Below are 14,660 nucleotides of genomic sequence, written 5' to 3' on the forward strand. Positions count from 1 at the left end.
TTAAAAAAAAACCTTAATAATTGCCTAGCTTATGTGTTCTTCCAGACTCTGTTCTAAATCTATGCCATATTTCATAAAGATTCGTTGAGTTGTGCCTGAGATACCTCCAAAAAACCATCCATCCATCCATCGGAACCTCCGCATTTATAACATTATTAAGAAGTGAGATTTGAAATTTTGCAATATTACAATAAGTCCGATTATACTTCTCAATGATTTTTAAATTAATTGAAAACATATCATGGGTTACACTTTACATAACAAATTAGTATATATTTGCGTAATGCATCCGACCAAATTTGTCTCTCTGACGTGAAACGCAAATTCTTTGATATAAGTTGAGTTATAAATACATTTTAAGCGTCAGTATTAACAGAGAGTATTCTGTTGTTCATCATCTACAAATAACAGATAGTCTAAAAATATGCATTGTTATGTTTCATCTGCTAGCTAGAATAAACCAGCTGTTGCATTCTTTTTAGTACTCCGTTGAAATCGATATGTTCATTGGTGTTTATTAACTACGAAATGTACGAGCAATTCGATCTCGAACTCAACGTACCTACAGGAAATCATTAATTGCATTTCGATAAATTGCGAACGAACTGGTTTCAAGTTAATATTTTTGTGCAATCTTTTCGTAGACAGGGAGTTTATTGAACCTTTATACATAGTTAAATAAAATATCTAAATATTTGAAATTTAAATAAGACTACTTTATTTGTCCAGTCACTTAAAATTATATCTTCAATGGTGTTAAAAAATAATATGCTAAAAGGATGCCGTCATTTAATTTTTACCAAACTTAAAAAAAATATGTATTACGCGTTGCTGAAGAATTATTTTGACTTTAGGTGAAACTAAACATCAATATCAACATAAGAATATCTGTTTATTATTGGTGCATCGCGTGTACTGCGTCAAATTGCAGCAACGCTTGATAGTCGATAGGCGATTCAAATGCCAGCTATCAATTAAATTGAGACGAAAATAAAAGCAATATAATCAAATTGAACTTCGTAATGATAACAAAAAGTTTAAGAAAAAATAACATAAAAACGAATCCACGTTACAGTATTTTACGTACTACGAGACAGATATGACGATATGTTTTATATATGATAGATATTTTGGTTTTGCGTGCTCCCCCTTTATTGTGTCGTACTTATACAAAGCACGTGCTTTGTTTGCCTTAGAGCGCTGCCTCAGGTTATTAGCTCTCGTAAGAAACAAAAAGAAATGTGCCGAGAATATAGTGAATGAGATAAAGGAAATATAATCTATTGGACAAAATAATTTTATTAGTAAATTTTAAAATAAACAATATTCCTTTTTATAGCTATATTATTTTAAGTGGAAGCAGTGTTATGTGTGATATCGTTTGGATACAAGGACACAGATCGTACTTCGGACGTTTCTGACCCTCGTCTAACGAGAATGTCATTGGCATCGTAACCCAATCATCCGATGTGCCCTCCTATCCCTGACCCTATTTTATCATATATTAAAATGATGCGTTAAAGATGCTTGACAAATACTATTATAACGAGAAAGAAGTTCATTTCAAATTCTATATAACCATCCATACATATTAAATGTACTGAAAAAAAACTGTAGATGTAATTTTCGATCATGGATTATAAAAACTATAAGCTTAAATGGTAAATATTAAATGATCTCACTGGTTTTATCCTACTCACATGGGGTCGAAGCACGATTTATAAACGTTTATAAACAAAAACACGGAATTAAATATCTTTGTTGTGCAACAGCCTTGTTACATATATATACGATAACATGAAAAGATAAAATGGTATGTTTTATTATTGTTAGTTCTTATGAAAAGCTTTTATATCAACGGACCTTTTGTTGCCACAAGTACGAGGGCTTGGCGTTTGCAGAGTGACCTAAATTTATAGAATGGGGTATTAGGTGATTTTTATTCAAACCTTTTTAATACATGGACACTTACGATTGTAATCTACATCAGTGGGAAGAGATGGATGGATTAGTATTGTAATTGGGTATTTTCAGATAAGGACGAGAATCCCTTTAGAAAATTTATAAGAGACGTTACGTACATATTCCACGATCGAGTACCTTATATGTTTTGATATTTTCTCAAGTTTTAATGCTCGCTTACAACATCAGCTGGGAAAACATGTAACTATTACGAACGCGTATAGTTACATTAGTCTAGAAATAAAACAGAAAACTAGATTAAAAGTTATGTCCTGATGAAACTGGGTCACTCGTTGTTTCAGTAGGCAGATAAAATATAATTTAAAACGGTGGTTAGGCGTAACAGTTGCGGCTCGCACACTATACTACGTGGGGGCGACTAACTAGATTACTTAGAGGGCGTTGCAGCGCGTCCCTGCCGTGTCGGTATCATTGTAATTACTTGCGGCTTGCCAGTGAGATATCTCTCCACTACATGATCTTACATATCCATACCTAGAGAATAACTAATACTCAATATAGATGTTATCTTAAACAATATACTAAGAATTAATTATTTGATATAAATAATAATAATAATATCATATAATTATATAAATCAATTGCTGTTCTTTAGTCTCTAGTCGATTTCTCTTATCTTGATCGTGAAATGTTCGTGGAGGTTTAGGGAAGGTTAAAAAGGTGAAAATAATCGTGTAATTGCCGGGAATTAATTAAGTTTTTTTTCTTCACATGCGGACGGAGTCGCGGGCGACAGCAACTATTATATAAAATGCAATAGTGTATAATGGATTAAAAAAAAACATGGAACGAAAAGTTCTTTTATTTACTATTATGCGATTTTTTCAAAACTATCGGTAAGCTATTAATCAGATAAAAAAATAGTATTTCACGTGGAGATAAAATGTGTGTCCAAAAAAATGAGCCGACCGTATTGATTTTCGCTAAAACTGTCCTCTTATTTAATAGCGAAAAATGTTGCATATGAAATTATAAATTTCTTTTAAATCTTTTCGCTGAAATTTGTATTCAAGTAGTATATTTAAACATCTCTAGATTAAGAAATCTCGCTCGGATTAAAACCTGTCTACTCGTATAACTTGTTAAAGTTACCTACGATAAAATATTAGATGGTTAAAGATCGACAACTTATCACTTTGTTCTAATTAAGTGATACTAAGAGTCGAGACGTGTTACATAATTACCTGTCGTTTTAATTTATCCAAAGTTTGAAAATAGAGTTTAAACTTGTGTTTTATATCCATGGTAGTTGCAATTCAAGTTTAAATTAGGCTTCGGTTTTTTATAGATTATAGTATTTTATTTATTATAAAGCATTTTCAATATATCCGAATTTTTTTATCTAAAAATGTCTTTCTAAAGTTAAAGGATTTAAAAAACCTTTAACAACTTTCTACCATACAAAGAGTTGTTTTACAATAACGAAGTATTGTATAGTATAGATTCCGTCAGAAATATTAAGAAGGTACTGCTTAAGTGTAGTAGTCTAAGTTTTAATTTATTGACTTTGAATTGTCAACCCTTAGAATCTTGGAAATAATTATTAAATCAACATCTTCAATCTGCTCACGACCGCTTTCAGGCCCCGCCTTTTCCCCCGTCAAGTCAATCACATTTTTGTTGTCTAACCTTGTTAGGACCTTTGTCTAACATCAAATGTTAGCTGGTCTTAATTATTTTAAACCTATTAAATAGTAATATCTCACGAAAGTTTAAACAATTTAGTTGACTAACTTCAACTTAATAAGCCGTAAGTTATTTTTATTAAAACTTAGCGATAAAAGTGGCTTTATATTTAAAATAGATATAAAGTTAAGATACAGAATTTTGTAAATAGAATTGTGGACGTTTCTAATGGTCAGTAAGTTCTGGTAGTAAATGAAAATGCATTAAAAATTTTAAGCCCGGTTTTGATAAAACTTTTTGCACGGCGCGTCCATTATACTTTGACTTTTTTCAGCTTGATTAAAATAGACTTTAACCTCACATTGCATTAACACATTTAAAAAAAATTAAATGGCCTCTGTAATAAAATGAACACGTCAGTTAATTTTATGAAAATGGAGGTTAATAAAAGCGTATATCAAATTTTATATTTAATTGAAAATCCATTAACGTGCAACGTGCTTAATTATTTTAAGTTAGCAATTATTTTATATTCATTTTTATTGGCTGATTCTCATACTAATAAACCATATTTTTCGACCTCTTCGTGTCGCGTGATTTAGATAAACTATTGGGATTTTGATCCAAAATAAGCAATTTGCATTTAAATAGCTCAGTCATCTTTGTAAAGCAAATAGCTTAAATACTGGTAATGGCTACTCTCGACACAAAGTAAGAGAGTTTACACAACTTACAAAGTGAATTCTTGATAAGGTAGGTCGTATGTGAAATATAATTACAAGGTTGCATTTGAATATTTAACATTAAAAACATAAATTTGATTTTAAATTCAAAACTTCATACAAAATTTGTAATGTAATGTAAATATTTGAGAAAGATTTAGTTACGACGCCAGTTTTTGAAACTCTGCTAAAGGGCTAGTCAAATCTTCTAAGAAAAGAAAACAACTATTATTAAGAAATTTCTGTATCTTTTTAATTTGCAAAAAGTAAAAAGCGTTCATTTTATCATTCTCAAGGCTGTTTATTTTAAACGCACAGCAAAAGTACGAGGTGGATAAAAGCATATAATTGCCATGAACCTTATTTACACCGCTGCATCTAATATTTTTTTAAATGAACACTATATAGATTTCATTGATGATAAAAATGTTTAAGCGATCGTGGCCGATAGCTGGAAGCAGTCCGTGTATGTCGGTCATTAAAAGATAAGCAACAGTACGACCGTATAATTAGAATTTTCAATGTACGCTGACTTAATTATGTAGGGCAGAGCTGTTTCTTTGTTATAATTGTCATTTGTTATTTACACTGTTCTTTCATTTTGTCCCCTTCATTTGCATCTACTTAATCCCTCTTAATATGAAATTACTATAATATGAGGCAGGATTAATTATATGTTTTAAGTAATGCGGACGCAACGTTCTTTATAAATAGTGTAACGTAAAGGAAACAGCCGTCGATATCTATAACTTTGTTACATTCTAACATAATGTCATGAAAAACGATACGAACATTATGAGTGACGTTTGATACTAGAAGTTATAAAAATTAGTCTGAATCTTTCATATTCCGATCGGTTTAGCCTTGGCTGGAGATCTGCCCTGCCCCCAGATTTTTTGTGGTATTACAATAAATTATTGATAAAATCACTATATAGGTACAATTAAATATGATTTAATTACTACATGAAATATTTAAAAATTATTTAAAAAAAAGTTGTGAAAATAAAAGAAATTGTTCATTAAATTTCCTTTTAAAAAGGTACTTCGTATATCTCACGAGGCTCGCATAAGGGTGTTCATGTAATAAAGTAACAAGTTTTTAAAAGTGAGGAATAACGAAGGAGCGGCTCACCTAACGAAGTTATATTTTAACGAAGAGGCGTTGATAATAAAAAAGCACTCACGCTTGTGATCGTAAAGTAGGGGTGAACGCAGATTACGTATTTTCATTTTACAAGACCTTCAGTTTAAATTTCTCGTTCAAATTTCCTTTGTATTCAATTTAAATTTAAGATGTTCTTTCCTCATTGTTGCAAACACATAAAGAATTGATGTGACCTGATACGGCATCGAGGTCAAATAAACAATGTTAAATTCAGATCGCTTACTAAGTATAGCTTTGGCTTAAATTAGTGACACTAAAGATATATTTTATGACTTTACATTTCGGTAAAGAGGATAAGGATTAAGTTGATGTTTATTTTAAATTACGTATTATTTAGAATTTGACACTCCAATTTAATCCAATTTTGCGTCAATAGATAAACGAAATCGCAAACGAATAACGCATTCACATCCGTTTTAGTAATTAGTTTAATCTGTAGGATTATAAACTTTGACTCTAAATAAAGTATTTGTTAAACGCATGAATCGCGAAGAGTATTAATAACCACAGAAAATATATCTTAATAATTAAAAATACGTTAATATTGTTAATACACGTTCGATTTGTTCTTGTATAGAGTTATACATATAGTGGAAGGTATAGCGTTTCCACTTTAACCCCAATCAAATGAGGCACTAACAATGAGCTAGGCGCGAATCGCGCGGGGTGGGAAAATTGAGCTTTCTCATTCTAAGTTAATCGATGAGCAAGCGCTCTGGTACCTTTCAACAACTAAGGCACCTATTCACATTTTTGTTTAACATATCCGTATGTCGGTACCGGCTGTATAAAGGGGATTACAAACTACGGTCTGTGTAAAGCGAAATTAAATTTTGTATGGAAATTCTAAGTCTAACAACTAAAAGATTAGATTTGCTATTATGTAACATATTTTTTAATCTTTATAAAGTAAATCATTTTATCAGAAATACACAATTACAAAAACAATGAAACATTAATTATTGTTAAATACACATGTGAAATGGAATGTTTCAATTCTACGGCAATTACACGTAACATTTCAATAGCACTACAGTTGTTTGAAGCCAATATTTAATGGTTTTTATTACTTTGTAATTTTCTGTATTCGTTTGTTAAAGTTGTGGTTACGTTAATTTGCAATTGAGGCTGCGAATTGCAGGTCTTCAAAATTGTTTATTTTATATCATTTAATGGAATTATTTTCCATTTTAACAACGTCACAATTTTCGTTTCCCCTCCGAAACGGCTTGACCGATTCTCATGAAATTTTGGAAGCATATTGAGTAGGTCTGAGAATCGTCCAACATCTATTTTTAATCCCGCGCGGACGGAGTCGCAGGCGACAGCTAGTAATTAATAAACGATTTGAATGTTTTTCGTTTTCTACTAATGTTTATTTGTTTTATAAAATTAACATTATAAAATAACTTTATTCATATAATTTTTATATTTATGACCAACATAAATAGAACAACGTAAAGTTTACTACCTTCTAGCATGCAATTAAAAAATGAAACAATACCTTTTCTTATAAAACAAAGGATTACAAAAGTACAGACTTCAGTAAAAATTGGAGTTAAAATGAACAAAAGTTCTTCCAATGTCATTCCGTATTCTCATCACGCTAATGCTGTTACACAGTAACCGGATTCTTCCATTGCTACCTACACCTATACTAAGGTAGTAATGAGATCTAACAGTGCCTTCAAGAACAATATTCTTAGAGAAAAATAGAGACCCTTTTGCGATTGGAATTCAAATAAAAATTTACCGCAATCAAAGATTTTCTTACTAGAAAAATGTAAATGAAATTTACATTCCTATTCATCTTACCTTTTCCTTGAACTCCATTTCGGTTCCGTTATCGTAATACCTGCACAAAAATATATTCATATCAGTTTAATACTTTATTAAAAAAAAGGTATTAAAGTTATTATCTCACAATCCATGTAAAAGATAAGAAAAACACAGTAAGAAAAGCAAATACGTTTCGTTGAAAATCAAGACAGCTTAGAAGGAATCTCATTTCTCGCTATAAAAGTGTTTAAATCCAATATTTATAAAGCGTCCTCCCCTAGAACGCAATTTCACCTCCGTTGCCTTCCTAAATGTCAGCATTCAAATTGACTTTTTGTTAAGTTTTGTAACATCTGTATAAAAAAAGATATTTCGTTAGTAATCAGGTACAAGTACTTTAAAATACTGCCAGGTAGTACATAGTAATGTTACGTTACTTTCTACTAACGCTACATTCCCAATTACAAGTCGACATCTGACTGTCTTATTAAAGCAACGCCGTGACATCTTTCTTTTGTAGTATTAAATCCTGAAAGGAGCGACTGTGATTGTGTTACCTTTCCGAACAAAAGCTTTTTAAATTGGCATTCGTAAGTACGTGGAAGGCACTTTAAAAATATCTGATACGGATCCAATGAAAGATGGAAAAATTGCTGCGCAATAATCTAATGGAAGGTTGATTATTGTTCAAATCTCGTTTGTTCGAGAATTAAGTGAGTATTGAGTTCACTTTACTTTGTTCGTCTTATGGACAGTCATGACGCAATACAATATGTAGTAGTTGAGTATTGTATTGGGCGAATGGCTTTAAGAAATGTTATACTATATTATTACGATAAAAAAACAGCTTTATTTTAATGAAGGTATTTTAATTTAAACTTTTACACCATAAATCCTTAGTTATTTAGTTGTAATGAGGTTTGTAGAGTTAAAAACAAACTTTTAAAATCAATATTACTTTACAAAGTTACCTTTCTGAAAAATCTAACTTTGAGTTTCCACTGCCAAGACATTATTCTCTTTTAAAAAGTATATACTTTTTTTAAACCGCTGTATAAAACATGTTGTTTTATACAGCGGTTTAAAAAAACATGCTAAGGGGAGAAACGATCACTCGACCATAATAGCGAAAATGGATGTTGCGTTAACAAGATGTATTCGATATATTTTTAATGAACGTTATTAAAGAATTTCATTGTGAAAATAATTTCGAAGCTGCGAATATCATTTCCACGTTCGTCCAATATATTCATGTTATTTGCAGGCGTGACAGTGAATTGTATTTTCAATTTGGAAAATCATTTCATTTATTTTTAGTCAGCGTCACAGTACTTCAAAATAGTATCGTTGCTTTAAAGTTATTTACAAACCAATTTCAATATTATAACGAAGGTAGTTCGTATACGTGTATAACAATAGATTTAGTTCATAGGGTAGCCGTACTAGAGCGTAGGAGGCTCGGTGCTTAGTTATTTGGAATTCCATCCGGGAGTTCGCAAGCAATCACGAAGGTATGGCAGCAACTCAATTGGAATCATACGTACAATCGCAATGTTTAGATTGTATAGGACATTGGTTCCAGTAAATCTAGAGGAGATTGTACATTGTTATGGAACATTTTTGTCATGTTTTCGTCAATCACAATGATTAAATTCCGAGTTTACCTTTAGAAATGGATAACTTAATATGTATATCTGCTGTCTTTTACGACTACTGTTACTGATTATTTTTTATTGGATTTACACTTTGTAAGTATACGTATCTTATATCTTTAAATGAACAATTCTTGTATATATATATATATATATATATATATATTCGGGGGCGATAAATCAATCTAGCTAGGAATCATTTTTAGAAAATGTCATTTTATTCGTGTTTTATCGATAATCAACTTAAACATAAACTTGACTTTTTCTATCGGTAAGATCGAAAAATATGATTCATATTTCATCCTTTTATTAGTAATTCGTTCTTAAATATTATATAATTTCCAAAAAACACAATTAAAAAAAATACCGAGCGAAGCTCAGTCATCCAGGTACTTATAATTAAAGAGATAAAATTTTAGCCTTTATTAGTATAAATGCAGTACAATGATTAACAAAATTATCTTACGTAGGACTTGTCTCCAAAGTTTATCGGATATTTATATTGGAAAAAGTTTTATTATAAAACAATCGTTTATAATCTATGAATTATGAGTAAGTATTCTAACGTTTAATATTAAGACAATGTATTAATTTGACTTTTAATATATTGAAATAAATATTAAGTTTATTAGACATCATTTACTATTAAAATGTAACATATAGGAAGTATACTTTTCTTTGTATTCCATTGTGGCAACTCGTTTCAAGGATCTCGTGTCAGACTTAGTCTGTGATACTGTGGAGAAAGTTGTTCAATGCCAGGCTATCGTGCACTAATGATTTATATTGTTATCTAGCTACTTATATAAGAGATATTCTTGTATCGTCGCTTTAAAATTATATCATAGTTTCGAAAACTCTACTATTTCATGTCGATTTCGTTCTGATGATGCATGGAGTAATCAAAACGTAGTTTTTTTCGTGTGATTGTTTCTAAATATAATCTTACTTCTTACTATCATAGTAAATGCAAATTTAAATGTACAGATTGATCGATAAATGAATGGATGTTTGTTAGAAAGTATCTTCAGAACCACTAAACAGATCTCGCTAAAATTTGGTATAAATGTAGAGTACAAGACAAATAGACACACAGAACACATAGGCTACTTACTAAGTTTTTTTTATAAATCCGCGCGGACGGAGTCGCGGGCGACCGCTAGTTTTAAATAATTATAAATGTTTGTGCTTTCATTACCATCCATTCAAATATTAACATCAGCAAGATTTTAGTTGTTAATTACACGTTAAATTGTTAAGCTTTGTACTCAGTTGTTCGGTTTGAAAGGCGTGATAGGTTAGCGGTTACGGATCGATAATTTACAAAGGACGTTAACGACGTTACAGTTTTAATCGATATTATATATTATTATTTATAAAAGAAATATGGATTTAAAATTAAGGCCATTTATAATTGATTTTATTTAGCTATTTTAGCTAAGATAGGATCAGATACAAACAGAATGTTACAAAATTACTAAGAAAGATACGAATTTTCTAGTCGTTCATTGTGTTTCAACTATATGTTTGTATTTTGATGACATTAATGGACGTATGTCAAAGACGTATCTTAACAAAAAAGAAAGTAATAAGATTGGATATAGTTTGCTACGAAAAGGCTGACTGAAGAATGAATGTATTGTATGAAAGAGAATATTAAAAGGGAGTAAATTTAGATAAGACGGTTGGATAGAGATGTGAAGAAGAGAATACAGGTTGTGTTACTATCTTCTGTATGAAAAATGGTAAGAACATTATGATTAATTAAAGTTTCTTGTTGATATTAGATTTTACAAAGATAAAATAATTTAATTCATACATAAAAATAATCCCACACAAATTTGACCTTCTACACGAACTATCGTTCATTTGCGTCTGCACGCCTACAAAGTGTAGTTAGTCTAGACGACGAGTCGTTCCGCAAGTCGTTCGGACGTGATTTTAATGTTTTGTAATTGCAGCAATAACGCTGTCACCAGTTGGTTATTCATGAAGCAGTAAACCGCTGGCGAGGCTGCGACGTGACCCGAATGTGACCCTCGGACTATTCTTCTGTCCGTCAAAGCAGCTGTGGCGAAATGAACAGCTTCGCCATGCATTGACTGACAATTAAGCCAACACTTTCTTCATTCAATTTGCAAAGTGCCGAAATGTTATAAAATGAATTTAAAAAAAGATTAAATAATTTGCAATTACAAGTAGAAAAATAGTGTAACCCACGATCGATTCGATTTATTTTTGTAATTTTCTTTGTATTAAACAGATCAATGAAAATGCCATAAAAATCACGAAAAATATTCCGATATTGTGCCTACATATTTAAACCGACTAAATTTGTTTTATCATTATATTATTACAGTCAATTATAAAATATCTCTATACATTAACCAGTTTCAGATATTATTATTTAGTATTTACGTTTTAAAAAAGCCCGCAAAACAATGTACGGCGAACTGCGCTATTTAAAAAAAAGTTTCCACAAAATTGTAACGAGACTGACTCTCACAGCACTTTTTTAATGGAAAAAAGTGCATTTCCACAAACTGTATCAAAGTTTTAATTACATACGTCAATACCAAATTCGAGAAAATGGAATGGTGTTCGTTAAAAACTATACGTACTATGTGAAATACATTTGTTCCACTATGTGTCCATTTTTTCATTTAAACATTGGCATAATGTGAACTTTTGTCAATATTTATATAGTAGTCGTTACAATGTCTTACCAGCTGTGAATGTTATAATAATGGGAAATGAAAAGCTAATGAACTGTGTATTTTAATTTCAATTGAAGCTGCGAGATATCATCAGACATTTCAATTAATTGAACTTTTCATTGAGTGAGATATAATTTCCTATAGCAGTTAGATATTTTCTATTTGGAGAAATATTGTTTGCTTTCTTGCGGTAATCTATATTGAGTATTGATCTTTTAAAATTTAATTAATCTTGTACCCACAAATGTTTGCGTACAGTTGATTTCAAAACTATTAAAGGATTCAGAGATTGACTTATTATTCTGATTAATATGAAATTAGATAAATATATGAATGAAATAAATTATTATATTAAGCAAATATGTTTTTCAATATGGTTTTTCATGGATAATTTAGTTTAAAATTAAATAAATAGGAAACGAAAAGATAGGAAAAATAGTGAGCTCTTTTGTTAATCAGCTGTAGAAGTATTTATATATGCCACCATAAATCTACACTAGCAAATTACTACCAAGTTACATAACTAATTATCACAGTAAAATATAACTAACTTATGTAGTTTAATAAACATAAAAAGTAGTCCACATCTACTTTAATTAGCGCGCGATATTTGCTTCTAATTGCAGAAATAAAAATAATATCATGATACTTATTTTTATTTAATTTTGCAATTTATTATAATACTTTTCTAAGGGTTTTCAACTATTATCAAGGATACTTGCGTATAATTAAATATTGTCACCAAAGTTCTTCATTGAGGATTTGTGAACGTAATTTTTTTATACTATCTTATGACAAATGCTAAAGTTTTGAGGTGCTTAACATGCACCTCATAAACATTTTACTTCTATCACCGAAGTTTAACATTGCTCGTAAACAGAGCTCTATTTCATATTCGTCTTGCTTTCGTTTTCCGAACAGCATAAACATATTATTCAGGTTAACAGAGACATACGAAACTAAATATATTCATGAAGACCCATGAACTTATAGACATACGCTTGATAAATTTACGTAGAATTTTATGCTCTAAATGTTATAGCTTAGTTTATTTAATAACGATAGTAAAATAAAACTTAAATCTTAGTTTTATATTTAACTAGCTGTCGCCCGCGACTCCGTCCGCGTGGATATACAAAAAACTTAATATATACATAAGTTCAATAAAAAGCAGGTCTTCGAGACGTATTCGAAAAAAAAATAGAATATATAGTATCCTATGCCCGTCTTCTGGTTCTAAGCTACCTCCTCACCAATTTCCAGCCATATCGGTAAAGCTGTTCTTGAGTTATAAACAGTTACCACTTAGGGGCCTTCAAGAAAAGAGCGTACACCTTCCTTAAAGGCCGGTAACGCATCTGCGGTTCCTCTGGCGCTGCGGATGTCCATGGGCGTCGGATCAAATAACATTAGGCGATTCGTTGCTCGTTTACCTCTTCTCCTATAAAAAAAGTGTAACTAACACGACTTTTTTATATATATAGATTATGCTGCAGTAAAAAGCAACACAGTGTATCCGGTGTACTTCGTCCTATTTTCGCTCGACGCAATGTGATGTAAGTTGACAAGAGCAGTCTGGAGAGACTAATTTTTCCCGACATGTGCTCATTCAAGCCATCCAGTGCTACGCTTTTCCGCTGCTTATTGCACTGAATTACTTAAGGAGCTGGTCGTTTCAACAGAATTCACTACAGCAGTTTAAAATAACGTGTAGCTATTTATAAAATCTGTTTCTATTTTACATTTTCTAACAGTACAAAGGAAACATCATTATTTCCATAGTATTCCTTTATCCTACTAATGTTACATACTCAAAAGTTTGAATATCTTTAATATCAAAGAAAAGCACATTACTAAAATTATTAGTAACATAAATTAGATCCATGATGCATCACACTCTCTCATCCAATCTCCAGATTGACTTAACGGATCTCTATAAAGTTTGGTATACATAGTCTGGAAGAACTTCGGAAAGGTTACTAATTATGTTTTTATATTCGCGCGGACGGTGTTGCGGGCGACCGCTAGTGTTTTAATAATATTATCAATCTTAAGTTTAGATTAATGGTACAAAACTGATACGAGTATTTAATACTTTTAACGTTGGTATTATAAAGTTCTAATACTTAATTTGAAATATTGGGTTCCAAGACGGCCTTGCGAGCTTATCGGTAAAGACAGTGTTCATCGGCTTGACACGGGTTATCGTCTACATCATTAATCATAGATGATGATAATAAACCTGTAACCTAACCTTATGTATGTATATTCAAAAATACCAAACATATAGTAAACGCATTTGATGTTCTAAATTATTACGACAAATATAGCTGGCAGTTTAAACAATGAAAAATAATTTTAATAAGAATAAAAAAACGAATTTGAAAAAAGAACTAACAATTTATGATAGAAGAGCTTGGATCAAACTAAATTATAATAGCGCACTAGCGTCCTCCTGTTAATGTCAAAAAATTATAACAATATCCTTTTCGTACAGTAAATGGTTTTTTGTTTGTCATTTTTTAATGTCCATGTAGGTTTTATATATTTTCTGACAGTTCGAAGCGCGATAGCAGCGCCTCTAATCGGTTCAGATATCCTTGGTTGATTATATTTAAGCCATCAATTAATATCACGAATAGAAAAAAAGGTATGGTGCATCAATGTAGAGACAAAAATATCAAAAAAATAAAAATACATTACAAACTACCTCGATACTTTATATTGCAAGGAAACATATCTTTTAATAATATATAAAGTTTTGAACTTCGTGGAAACGTCTTGGTAAAGTGGAATCGAATGTTATGAATTTTTACACATCTCTTAAGTTACCTTACTGCGGGCTTTTCACTACATCTGTACATATATATATATTGCTGTCTCAGTTTTTTTTAAAGAGAACGAAATGAAGAACAATATGTTTTAGTGTGAGTGTTCGCTAATGGAAACCCTCGGTAAGATTAGTATGCACATAGTATTATAATTGGACGAGTAACTTTTTAACGGAATTAACA

The 14,660-nt window shown here is 30.8% G+C and overlaps 1 protein-coding gene across 2 annotated transcripts in view; it reads left to right on the forward strand.

Moving 5' to 3' along the window:
• LOC106126481 (neuronal calcium sensor 2) overlaps positions 1-14,660 on the forward strand; it is a 62,699-nt gene that overhangs the window by 31,577 nt on the left and 16,462 nt on the right. The gene's annotated exons all lie outside the window — the stretch shown is intronic.

The sequence above is a fragment of the Papilio xuthus genome, unplaced genomic scaffold (assembly GCF_000836235.2).
Source record: "Papilio xuthus unplaced genomic scaffold, Pxut_1.1 DF825017.1, whole genome shotgun sequence".
NCBI classification, from domain to species: domain Eukaryota; kingdom Metazoa; phylum Arthropoda; class Insecta; order Lepidoptera; family Papilionidae; genus Papilio; species Papilio xuthus.